The sequence below is a fragment of the Primulina eburnea genome, chromosome 13 (assembly GCF_022965805.1).
Source record: "Primulina eburnea isolate SZY01 chromosome 13, ASM2296580v1, whole genome shotgun sequence".
Taxonomy (NCBI): Eukaryota; Viridiplantae; Streptophyta; class Magnoliopsida; order Lamiales; family Gesneriaceae; genus Primulina; species Primulina eburnea.
Genome location: NC_133113.1, coordinates 954,402 through 966,211, shown reverse-complemented (window position 1 = coordinate 966,211; position 11,810 = coordinate 954,402).

Below are 11,810 nucleotides of genomic sequence, written 5' to 3'. Positions count from 1 at the left end.
ATCATGTGTATTTTGGCTTTAGAGTTCGTGTGAGTAAGCCGAGGTGTAGCCAGGAAGGGAAGGGAAGAGCAGCCCGGGAAGGGAAGAGCAGCCCGGGAAGGGAAGATCAGCCCGGGAAGGTAAGAGCAGCCCAGGAAGGGAAGAGCAGCCCGGGAATAGTATTTGGTTGACACGCCTGCTGGGCAGGTGTCAAGTGCATGGTAACTGTTGGACACGTTCATGCAGGTAAGGTGAGGTGTCTTTGTGCATGTTGCCTAGCGACAGGTGTCCGGATGCATGGGATTTGATTGACACGTTCATGCATGTAAGGTGAGGTGTCTTTGTGCATGCTGCCTAGCGACAGATGCCCGGATGCATGGGATTTGGTTGACACGTTCATGCAGGCTGAGGTCTATAAATAGGCCATGTGATTTCTCATTGTGGAGAGGGTACTGTGTCTTTAAATGCAAGTTTTAGCTCTCTAGATCAGCCCGGGAAGAGAAGAGCAGACAGGAAGGGAAGAGCAGCCCAGAAAGGGAAGAGCAGCCCGGGAAGGGAAGAGCAGCCCGGGAAGGGAAGATCAGCCAGGAAGGGAAGAGCAGCCCGGGAAGGGAAGATCAGCCAGGAAGGGAAGAGCAGCCCAGGAAGGGAAGATCAGCCAGGAAGGGAAGAGCAACCCGGGAAGGGAAGAGCAGCCCGGGAAGGGAAGATCAGCCCGGGAAGGGAAGAGCAGCCAGAAAGGGAAGATCAGCCCAGGAAGGGAAGAGCAACCCGGGAAGGACAGAGCAGCCCGGATAGAGCAGCCGGGCATAGCCGACGGTCCGAGAAGGGCAGTCAGGGAGCTCAGTATCGTCAGGACAGACGACGGACTAGACCCGATTGATAGGATTTCCTGTGGACTAGGATTGCTTTACTAGAGGTACGAAAGTGCTATCCGAGATATCCTGGTCGAGTATACATTCTTATATGTGTTGCATGATTATTTGCTGCATTGATATATGTCATATGATGCATGCTATTATGTCACGCTTATTGCTGCATGTTACATTTCATCTTGAGCCGTATCTCTTTCGAGATAGCCTTTATTGTTGAGCTGTATCTCTTTCGAGATAAGCTATATCTTGTGGGGCCGCTCAGCCCTGTCTTGTGGACGCATGGACACCGAGAGTACACAGTGGCCGACGGGTCCGGAGGGCTTCGGTGATCCGGGACATTTTAGGTCCACGTCTGATCTTGTAGTGGATGCAGTGACCCAGAGGAGTACCGCGCGGCACTATCCACTTGGCGCCTTTAGACTGAGCATATTGAGATCTTTTGTGACTCCTGTTTCTTGACTACCCTGGTATCATATCATAGCATGTGCATTTCATATAGGCTTGTATACTCATGCTTTTGTACTGGGCGTTCTTATCGCTCACGTCCTCGGTTTTGTTTATCTTGGACACCCCATTCCCACGGGGCAGGCCTCAGGTTGGATGGCTCAGGAGGAGGATGAGAAGGACGTTGAGTAGCCGGTTGAGTTAATTCTTCAGTACTGATTTGTTTCGATATGGTTGTACCGCATATTTTCATTTTAGTTTGAGCTGTTCTGGATTTCGATTGGGTTGTATATCTATCGTTTGTTGACCTTTTCCGCCATTATCTCTGATTGTAATTAATTAAGTTAATTGCATGCTTAAATCTTGATTAGTAGGTGATTCTGGAACGGGTCACTACATTTATGGTATCAGAGCATGCTTATGATTTTGGGATATAGATTCTGTTTTAGGATTTCCGTTGATCATTTTACCATTTTTTCTCCATTCTATCTTGTAGCGATGGCTGACCACCTTGGTGATGAGAGTAGTCAGGGGAGTGTAGGTCGTTGGGGTGACCAGGGCGATCGTAGGCGTCATCGTGAACATCGTCATCGTCGTGATGGCCCTAGGCGTTTTGAGATGCACCGTTTCATTCAGATGGGGCCTAAGCCTTTAGTCGGTGGCGAGACTCCCGATGTTGCTGAGGATTGGTTAGAGCGCATGGAGAGTTGTTTCCGTGCATTCCAATGCACCGAAGAGCAGCAGATGGAGACCCTTGGTTTTCTTCTCGAGGGCCGTGCGCGCAAGTGGTGGCGATCGACTTCTGCGCCGATAGTCCAGTCTCAGGGTAGGGTGACTTGGGCCGAATTCCGTGCAGCTTTCATGCAGCTATATTTTCCTCCAGCCCTTCGCCAGGCAAAGACGATTGAACTTCTGAATCTTAAGCAGGGTAGTATGTCTGTTGATGCATATCAGCAGAAGTTCTTCGAGTTGTTACCCTTTGCTCCTCATATTAGTGGCAGTTCTGAGGCCAAGTATGACCATTTCCTTCAGGGTCTTAACCAGGAGATCTTTGATCGAGTCACTGTCTGCGATAATCCTACTTCTTATGATGGGTTAGTGAACCGGTGTCGCCAGGCAGAGATCAGTCTCCAGCGTGGTAGGTCTATTATTTCTTCTAGACCTCCGAATACTTTGAGCCCTCGATCTCAGTCTTTCAAGAAGTCAGGTTCTTCTTCTTCTGGATCTGGATCTCGGTCTAGCGGTGTTTTTCTCTTTGGTAAGAAGAAGGTTTCTTGTATGCATTGTGGGAAGAACCATCCATCGGAGCAGTGCCGATCAGCCGCGGGAGCTTGTTTTCAGTGCGGAGAGATGGGTCATCTTAAGAAGAATTGTCCTCAGTTGCGAGGTGGAGCAGGATCTGGTTTCGGATCTCAGACGACTGTTCAGCAGAGGACACAAGGTCAGGCAGTGGGCGGTTCAAATCTTCGACCTCGTGCCCAAGGTCAAGTATTTGCACTGAACCAGGATCAGGCTGCAGATGAGACAGGGAGAGTCATAGCAGGTATTTTTTGTTTATGCGGTATTCCTGCTTTTGTTCTTATTGATACCGGAGCATCACATTCATTCATTTCTGCACGATTTGTTAAGCGTCATAAGTTACCGTATGTTTCTCTAGACGTCATTCTTTCCGTTTTATTCCGATGGGTCATTCGGTGTTAGCAAAACGTCTAGTGATGGGTTGTCATTTAGATTTTGAGGGCAACGAGTTGACTGCGAATCTTATGATCCTAGAGATGGAAGATTTTGATTGTATTCTGGGTATAGATCTGTTGACTACCTACCGAGCTACTGTGGATTGTTACCAGAAGCTTGTTCAGTTTCGTACGACTGAGAACTCTAGTTGGTTTTTCTATGGTGAGGGAGCGCGACCTCCGATGCCAGTGGTATCTGCTCTGAAAGCCTGTCGTGCTTTAGAGTCGGGCGGGGAAGGCTACCTCATCTATGCGATTGATTCATCCACAAGTAGTGTTGGTACAGATGATATTCCAGTGGTTTGTGAGTTTCCTGATGTTTTCCCAGATGAGATTCCTGGTTTTCCTCCGATTAGAGAGGTGGAATTTGGCATCGAGTTAATACCAGGGACTACACCGATTTCTCGTGCCCCCTATCGTCTTGCTCCGTCAGAGATGAGGGAATTGAAGCAGCAATTGCAGGATCTTCTTGATAAAGGTTATATTCGTCCGAGTGTTTCACCTTGGGGAGCTCCAGTCTTGTTTGTCAAGAAAAAGGATGGATCGATGCGATTGTGTATTGATTATCGCCAGCTGAATCGTGTGACGATCAAAAACAAGTATCCATTACCTCGTATTGATGACTTGTTCGATCAGCTTCAGGGTACCTCTGTTTACTCCAAGATTGACTTGCGATCGGGTTATCATCAGATGAGAGTCAGAGATGATGATATGTAGTGACCCGTTCCAGAATCACCTACTAGGCAAGAACTACGCATGCAATTAACCTAATTAACAATAATCAGAGATAACAGCGGAAATAGTCAACAAATTAATGGTTATACAACCCAATCGAAGTCTAGAATAACTCAAAATAAAATATCCAATACAACCATATCGAATCAAAACAATACCGATAAACTAAACCAACCAGCTACTCAACGTCCTCCTCCTGCTCCTCCTGAGCTGTCCAACCTGAGGTCTGCCCCGTGGGAATGGGGTGTCCAAGAATAAACAAAACCGAGGACGTGAGCGATAAGAACGCCCAGTACAAAAGTATGAGTATACAGACCTATATGAAATGCACATGCTATGATCATGATACCGGGGTAGTCAAGAAACAGGAGTCACAAAAGGATCTCAACAATGCTCAGTCTAGAGGCGCCAAGTGGATAGTGCCGCGCGGTACACCTCTGGGTCACTGCATCCACTACAAGACAGACGTGGACCTAAAATGTCCCGGACCACCGAAGCCCTCCCGACCCGTCGGCCACTGTGTACTCTCGGTGTCCATGCGTCCACAAGACAGGGCTGAGCGGCCCCAAGATATAGCTTATCTCGAAAGAGATACAGCTCAACAGTAAAGGCTATCTCGAAGGAGATACGGCTCAACATGATATGCAATATGCATCATAACTCGTGACATAATAGCATGCGTCATATGACATATAACAATGCAGCAAATACTCATGCAACACATATATGAATGTATACTCAACCAGGATATCTCGGATAGTACTTTCGTACCTCTATCACAGCAAGCCTAGCCTTACGCAACACCGCTAATCAGGTCTAGCACAAGCCTACGCATCAAAAGCATACTCAATCAATACTACCATGCTCGACTAGCAAAACCAGTACTCCCTAGTACTACCAAAGGTTTAGGGTTTACCTTCGTCCGTCGACAGCCCTTTGATGTCGATTGCCTCGAAACTCAGGCGCCGCTACGCTACTACTCCTGGCAGCTCTTGGCTATCGCTCGACCAACAACTAACCCTAGAAACCTTCCAAACTCTCCAAAATGAGAGAAAACTCAAGAAATTGGCAAGTCAAAATGAGGAAATCCGAGCACTATTTATAGGCCATGTTCGGATCCTCCGAACAACACTTCGGAACGTCCGAACGCTACGTGTCCATTGGCTCTTGACAGCTCATGATCGGATCCTCCGATCATACACTTCGGACCGTCCGAACATGCACGTGTCCAGCTGCTCTTGACACCTCATGATCGGATCCACCGAACCCACTTCGGACCTTCCGAACTCTTCGGTGCTTCCGAACCATCTTCGGTCCGTCCGATCATGACTCGGTCAAAATTACACATTAAACCTTCTTAATCACCATTACTCCGTTAATTACCCAATTTGGAATTCGGGCTACTACATTCTCCCCCCCTTAAAAAGATTTCGTCCTCGAAATCAAGCTTAGAGGATGAACAAAACAAAACAACTCTCCATGCGCTCTAACCAATCCTCAGCATCATTGGGAGTCTCTCCACCAACTAGAGGCTTAGGCCCCATCTGAATGAAACGATGCAAATCAAAACGCCTAGGACCATCCCGACGATGACGATGTTCACGGTCACGATGACGCCTACTATCGTCCTGATCACCCCATCGACCTACACTCCCCTGACTACTCCCGTCACCAAAGTGGTCAGCCATCGCTACAACATAGAATGGGGAAACTAGTAAATTGGTCAACGGAAATCCCAAAACAGAAATCTATATCCCAAAATCGTATGCATGCTCTGATACCATAAATGTAGTGACCCGTTCCAGAATCACCTACTAGGCAAGAACTACGCATGCAATTAACCTAATTAACAATAATCAGAGATAACAGCGGAAATAGTCAACAAATTAATGGTTATACAACCCAATCGAAGTCTAGAATAACTCAAAATAAAATATCCAATACAACCATATCGAATCAAAACAATACCGATAAACTAAACCAACCAGCTACTCAACGTCCTCCTCCTGCTCCTCCTGAGCTGTCCAACCTGAGGTCTGCCCCGTGGGAATGGGGTGTCCAAGAATAAACAAAACCGAGGACGTGAGCGATAAGAACGCCCAGTACAAAAGTATGAGTATACAGACCTATATGAAATGCACATGCTATGATCATGATACCGGGGTAGTCAAGAAACAGGAGTCACAAAAGGATCTCAACAATGCTCAGTCTAGAGGCGCCAAGTGGATAGTGCCGCGCGGTACACCTCTGGGTCACTGCATCCACTACAAGACAGACGTGGACCTAAAATGTCCCGGACCACCGAAGCCCTCCCGACCCGTCGGCCACTGTGTACTCTCGGTGTCCATGCGTCCACAAGACAGGGCTGAGCGGCCCCAAGATATAGCTTATCTCGAAAGAGATACAGCTCAACAGTAAAGGCTATCTCGAAGGAGATACGGCTCAACATGATATGCAATATGCATCATAACTCGTGACATAATAGCATGCGTCATATGACATATAACAATGCAGCAAATACTCATGCAACACATATATGAATGTATACTCAACCAGGATATCTCGGATAGTACTTTCGTACCTCTATCACAGCAAGCCTAGCCTTACGCAACACCGCTAATCAGGTCTAGCACAAGCCTACGTATCAAAAGCATACTCAATCAATACTACCATGCTCGACTAGCAAAACCAGTACTCCCTAGTACTACCAAAGGTTTAGGGTTTACCTTCGTCCGTCGACAGCCCTTTGATGTCGATTGCCTCGAAACTCAGGCGCCGCTACGCTACTACTCCTGGCAGCTCTTGGCTATCGCTCGACCAACAACTAACCCTAGAAACCTTCCAAACTCTCCAAAATGAGAGAAAACTCAAGAAATTGGCAAGTCAAAATGAGGAAATCCGAGCACTATTTATAGGCCATGTTCGGATCCTCCGAACAACACTTCGGAACGTCCGAACGCTACGTGTCCATTGGCTCTTGACAGCTCATGATCGGATCCTCCGATCATACACTTCGGACCGTCCGAACATGCACGTGTCCAGCTGCTCTTGACACCTCATGATCGGATCCACCGAACCCACTTCGGACCTTCCGAACTCTTCGGTGCTTCCGAACCATCTTCGGTCCGTCCGATCATGACTCGGTCAAAATTACACATTAAACCTTCTTAATCACCATTACTCCGTTAATTACCCAATTTGGAATTCGGGCTACTACATGATATTTCCAAGACTGCATTTCGTACTCGATATGGGCATTACGAGTTTCTAGTTATGCCATTCGGATTGACAAATGCGCCAGCAGTGTTCATGGATCTGATGAACCGAGTCTTTCGGGATTTTCTAGATCAGTTTGTTGTGGTTTTCATCGACGATATCTTGATTTATTCTCACAGTGTGGAAGAGCATACTCATCACTTGAGGATGGTGTTGCAGATTCTTCGCGAGAAGCAATTGTATGCTAAGCTGAGTAAGTGCGAGTTTTGGATTAATCGTGTAGTATTCCTTGGTCATGTGATTTCCAAGGAAGGAGTTTCTGTGGATCCTAGCAAGATTGAGGCAGTGCTGAATTGGTCACGTCCGACGACAGTGGCCGAAATCCGTAGTTTTCTAGGTCTGGCAGGGTATTATCGTCGCTTCATCGTGAATTTCTCTCAGGTAGCTAGACCATTGACGCAGCTTACTCGGAAGGATGTTCCATTTGAGTGGTCATCTGAGTGCGAAGATAGTTTCAGAGAGCTTCGTCGACTTCTGACTTCTGCACCTGTTTTGGCGTTACCGTCAGGATCTAATGGTTTCCATGTTTACACCGATGCCTCCTTTCAAGGCTTAGGGTGTGTGTTGACGCAGAATGGTCATGTGATCGCTTATGCTTCTAGACAGTTAAAATCTCACGAGGAGAAGTACCCTATTCATGATCTAGAATTAGCTGCTATTGTGTTTGCGCTAAAGATCTGGCGTCATTATTTGTACGGTGTTCAGTTTGAAATCTTTACTGACCATAAGAGTCTTAAGTATCTGTTCGCTCAGGCTGAGTTGAACATGAGACAACGTCGTTGGATGGATCTACTTAAGGATTATGACTGTGTGATCAAGTACCATCCAGGTTCTGCGAATCTCACAGCCGATGCTCTTAGTCGCAAGATGAGAGCCTCTGCACTTCAGACCAATGCTATGTCTAGTGCTGTCCATGATTGTTGTTCGTTGGGGTTTAAGTTCAAACATCGGAAAGGTATGGAGAGCATTCGTGTTGCTACCATTTTATCTGAGCCAACTTTGTTCACTCGGATTCGAGATGCTCAGATGTCTGATCTCAAGACTCAGAGATTAGCTCGGTTGGTTGGTGGAGATAGCAATTTCCATTATCAGACTAATGGTCTTCTGTGTTTGTCTAATCGGGTTGTAGTACCAGAGGATGATACTTTGAGGGAAGAGATCTTGTCTCAGGCTCATCGAAGCAAGTTGAGTGTTCATCCGGGAAGCAATAAGATGTATAAAGATTTGAGGACACGATTTTGGTGGAAAGGGATGAAGCGCAGCATTTATCAGTTTGTCTCCAAGTGTCTAGTTTGTCAGCAGGTTAAGGCAGAGCACCGTCGACCTGGAGGATTATTGTTGAATTTACCTATTCCTGAGTGGAAGTGGGAGCATATCACGATGGACTTTATTACTCACTTGCCATTGTCTTCGAGGAACAGTGATGCTATTTGGGTAGTGGTGGATCGACTCACCAAGTCTGCTCATTTTCTGCCATATAATCGTGATTTCACTTTCGATCGTATGGCTCGATTGTATATTCAAGAGATTTTACGTTTGCATGAGTGCCAGTCAGTATTGTTAGTGACAGAGATCCTCGTTTTACCTCACGATTTTGGGGTAGTTTCCAGTCAACGTTGGGTACTTCACTAAGTTTGAGTACGGCTTATCATCCAGAGACCGACGGTCAGTCAGAGAGGACTATCCGTACACTTGAGGATATGTTGCGAGCTTGTGTTATGGATTTCGGAACCGCTTGGCAGGATCATTTGCCTTTGATGGAGTTCGCGTACAACAACAGCTATCATCGTAGTATTGGTATGGCACCATTTGAGGCGTTGTATGGGCGACGTTGTCGTACTCCATTATTCTGGGACGAAGTTGGGGAACGACATGTTGAGGGACCAGAGTTAGTCCAGCAAGCTATTGATAAGGTTGCAGTAATCAAGAAGCGGATTAAGACTGCTCAGGATCGACAGGCTAGTTATGCGAACATCAAGCGTCGACCTCTTCAATTTCAGCCAGGTGAGAAAGTGTTTCTCCGAGTTTCGCCTTTTCGCAGGATTTTGAGATTTGGTCTCAAGGGTAAGCTGTCTCCGAGATTTATTGGTCCATTTGAAATATTGGAAAGCGTGGGAGATTTGGCTTACAGACTTGCATTGCCGCCGTACCTATCAAGTATTCATGATGTGTTCCACGTATCTTTGTTGAGACGATATGTAACAGATGAGTCTCACATCTTACATCCCTCTGAAGTTCAACTTGATTCGGATTTGTCTTACGTGGAACGACCAGTTCGGATTCTCGATCGCAAAGACAAGGTGTTGCGGAATAAGATCATTCCTCTTGTCTTAATTCAGTGGCAGCGCAGAGGCACTGAAGAAGCCACTTGGGAATTAGAGAGCCGTATGCGTTCAGAGCATCCAGAGCTCTTTTGAGTTGTACTGTAGTTGTAATATGGATGTATGTGTGTTTTTCCGTTGTAAACCAAACCTCGGTTGTATTCAACAGTTTTTATCGATGCTGTGATTTCGTTTCGTTCTTCTTCTAGCCTGATTTCGAGGACGAAATCTTTTTAAGTGGGGGAGAATGTAGTAGCCCGAATCCTATTTATTTAAATAAACATGATTAAGTATCTTTAATTAAGTAAATCATGTGTATTTTGGCTTTAGAGTTCGTGTGAGTAAGCCGAGGTGTAGCCAGGAAGGGAAGGGAAGAGCAGCCCGGGAAGGGAAGATCAGCCCGGGAAGGGAAGAGCAGCCCAGGAAGGGAAGAGCAGCCCGGGAATAGTATTTGGTTGACACGCCTGCCGGGCAGGTGTCAAGTGCATGGTAACTGTTGGACACGTTCATGCAGGTAAGGTGAGGTGTCTTTGTGCATGTTGCCTAGCGACAGGTGTCCGGATGCATGGGATTTGATTGACACGTTCATGCATGTAAGGTGAGGTGTCTTTGTGCATGCTGCCTAGCGACAGATGCCCGGATGCATGGGATTTGGTTGACACGTTCATGCAGGCTGAGGTCTATAAATAGGCCATGTGATTTCTCATTGTGGAGAGGGTATTGTGTCTTTAAATGCAAGTTTTAGCTCTCTAGATCAGCCCGGGAAGAGAAGAGCAGACAGGAAGGGAAGAGCAGCCCGGGAAGGGAAGAGCAGCCCGGGAAGGGAAGATCAGCCAGGAAGGGAAGAGCAGCCCGGGAAGGGAAGATCAGCCAGGAAGGGAAGAGCAGCCCAGGAAGGGAAGATCAGCCAGGAAGGGAAGAGCAACCCGGGAAGGGAAGAGCAGCCCGGGAAGGGAAGATCAGCCCGGGAAGGGAAGAGCAGCCAGAAAGGGAAGATCAGCCCAGGAAGGGAAGAGCAACCCGGGAAGGACAGAGCAGCCCGGACAGAGCAGCCGGGCATAGCCGACGGTCCGAGAAGGGCAGTCAGGGAGCTCAGTATCGTCAGGACAGACGACGGACTAGACCCGATTGATAGGATTTCCTGTGGACTAGGATTGCTTTACTAGAGGTACGAAAGTGCTATCCGAGATATCCTGGTCGAGTATACATTCTTATATGTGTTGCATGATTATTTGCTGCATTGATATATGTCATATGATGCATGCTATTATGTCACGCTTATTGCTGCATGTTACATTTCATCTTGAGCCGTATCTCTTTCGAGATAGCCTTTATTGTTGAGCTGTATCTCTTTCGAGATAAGCTATATCTTGTGGGACCGCTCAGCCCTGTCTTGTGGACGCATGGACACCGAGAGTACACAGTGGCCGACGGGTCCGGAGGGCTTCGGTGATCCGGGACATTTTAGGTCCACGTCTGATCTTGTAGTGGATGCAGTGATCCAGAGGAGTACCGCGCGGCACTATCCACTTGGCGCCTTTAGACTGAGCATATTGAGATCTTTTGTGACTCCTGTTTCTTGACTACCCTGGTATCATATCATAGCATGTGCATTTCATATAGGCTTGTATACTCATGCTTTTGTACTGGGCGTTCTTATCGCTCACGTCCTCGGTTTTGTTTATCTTGGACACCCCATTCCCACGGGGCAGGCCTCAGGTTGGATGGCTCAGGAGGAGGATGAGAAGGACGTTGAGTAGCCGGTTGAGTTAATTCTTCAGTACTGATTTGTTTCGATATGGTTGTACCGCATATTTTCATTTTAGTTTGAGCTGTTCTGGATTTCGATTGGGTTGTATATCTATCGTTTGTTGACCTTTTCCGCCATTATCTCTGATTGTAATTAATTAAGTTAATTGCATGCTTAAATCTTGATTAGTAGGTGATTCTGGAACGGGTCACTACAATTAAGTAGTTTCCATTTTTAGAATTTCTGGTTTTATATATTGTGACTCGGTCATATATATAAGATATTTTATGATTGAATGAGTCTCATATAAGATCGTCTCACGGATCTTAATCTGTCAGATAAATCAACCTTACCCATATTCACAACAAAAATAATACTCTTAGCATAAAAAATAATACTTTTTTCATGGACGACCCAAATAAGAGATCCTTCTCACACACGTAAGACCGTCTCACACAAGTTTTTGTTTTTATCATTATAATAAATAAAACGTCACAAAAAAAGAAAAATGAGATTTTAGAAATCATGAATAAAAACAAAAAAAAAACCCAAAAATAAAAAAAATTAATTCTATTTTTTGAAAGAAACAAATAAACAAAAATAACATATTTCCACCACCTATCCAAGACCATATATACATAGAAACAAAATGCCATATTAGTCAAGACTTGAGAGTGCTAACACTGCATATCCCATG